This window comes from Budorcas taxicolor, chromosome 13, assembly GCF_023091745.1.
Source record: "Budorcas taxicolor isolate Tak-1 chromosome 13, Takin1.1, whole genome shotgun sequence".
Taxonomy (NCBI): Eukaryota; Metazoa; Chordata; class Mammalia; order Artiodactyla; family Bovidae; genus Budorcas; species Budorcas taxicolor.
In genome coordinates, this window is record NC_068922.1 from 81,007,870 (window position 1) to 81,009,088 (window position 1,219).

The 1,219-nt window shown below is 51.8% G+C and overlaps 1 non-coding gene across 1 annotated transcript; it reads left to right on the forward strand.

Annotated features, from left to right (window-relative positions):
• Positions 1–897: 897 nt before the first annotated feature.
• Positions 898–970, forward strand: TRNAC-ACA (transfer RNA cysteine (anticodon ACA)). Its single transcript has one exon. It is a non-coding gene; the product is annotated as a tRNA-Cys (tRNA).
• The last annotated feature ends 249 nt before the right edge of the window (positions 971–1,219 follow it).

The following is a 1,219-nucleotide window of genomic DNA, read 5'->3' on the forward strand; positions in this document are numbered from 1 at the left end:
GATTCTTTACCACTGAGCCACCCAGGAAGACACACTAGGAGGTCGCAGCAGGGACTCAGTGACCAAGCGCCGGGATGGCCACGTCAAGTTCGGAGCTGAGGGTGTGGCGTGAACATCAGTCCAAGCAGGCCAATCCTCGGCTCAGAGCCTCGGGTGACTCCCCATCGAGCTCAGAGCGGAAGCTGGATCCTTCCAGAGCCCAGCTGCCCGGGCCCGCGTGCCTGCTCCCTGTTCTGGAGGAACCCAGGGCCTTTGCACGGGACACACTGGGCCAGAGCTACCTTCGGAGGCTGTTGGCAGAGTCACCTGAGAAGAGGGGGTTCGGAGAGGAGGAGTGGGGAGACGGGAGGGCAGGAGGCGGAGGCTCCCCACGTGGAGGACTAACCCCCCAACCCCCTTGCCGAGGTGACCGAAGACCCTGGACCCTCCTGCCCACACCCTCGCATAACCCAGGAGGCAGAGGCGCTCCTGTGCCCGTTCTCAGAAGCCAGCTCTGAGGCAAAGTGAGGAGACGATGCGGACCCGTCTCTTTCTTACTCTTTTAAAAATTAAACTGAGTTTGGGGCATTCCTGGGGGAAAAAAAAAAACAACAACATTAAAACAGAAGCATTGTCATTCTTCTCCAGGGTTAGAGTCAATAACTAATGAACATAAAGCCTAGCTCACGGGGTGTTGGACTACAGAAATGTTAAGTATTTCAATTAAATCCTATTAATAAAGTCTCAGAGTTGCTATATCATTTGCAATAACACAGATCATTATTGTTCTGTCTTAGAAATTTTGTTCCAAATAGTTGAATAGCAAAGCTGGTTGGCCGAGTAAATAAAGTTTGTTTACAAACAGTGCCACCTGATGGCGTAGCTTATTTAACACTTTCCAGTGTCCTCTGGTGGGCTTTCCTGGTGGCTCAGTGGGTAAAGCGTCTGCCTACAATGCGGGAGACCCAGGTTCGATCCCTGAGTCGGGAAGATGCCCTGGAGAAGGAAATGGCAACCCACTCCAGTACTCTTGCCTGGAAAATCCTATGGACTGAGAGGCTTGGTAGGCTACAGTCCATGGGGTCGCAAAGAGTCGGACACGACTGAGCGACTTTCCCTTCACTTCAGTGTTCAGATATCTGGGGTTTGGTCAGTTCCACTGGGAAAACCATCTGTAATTATATAAAGTGTTCAGTCACTGACTGTCTTTAAGAAGGCACCTGTCACACACAGTTTGGCA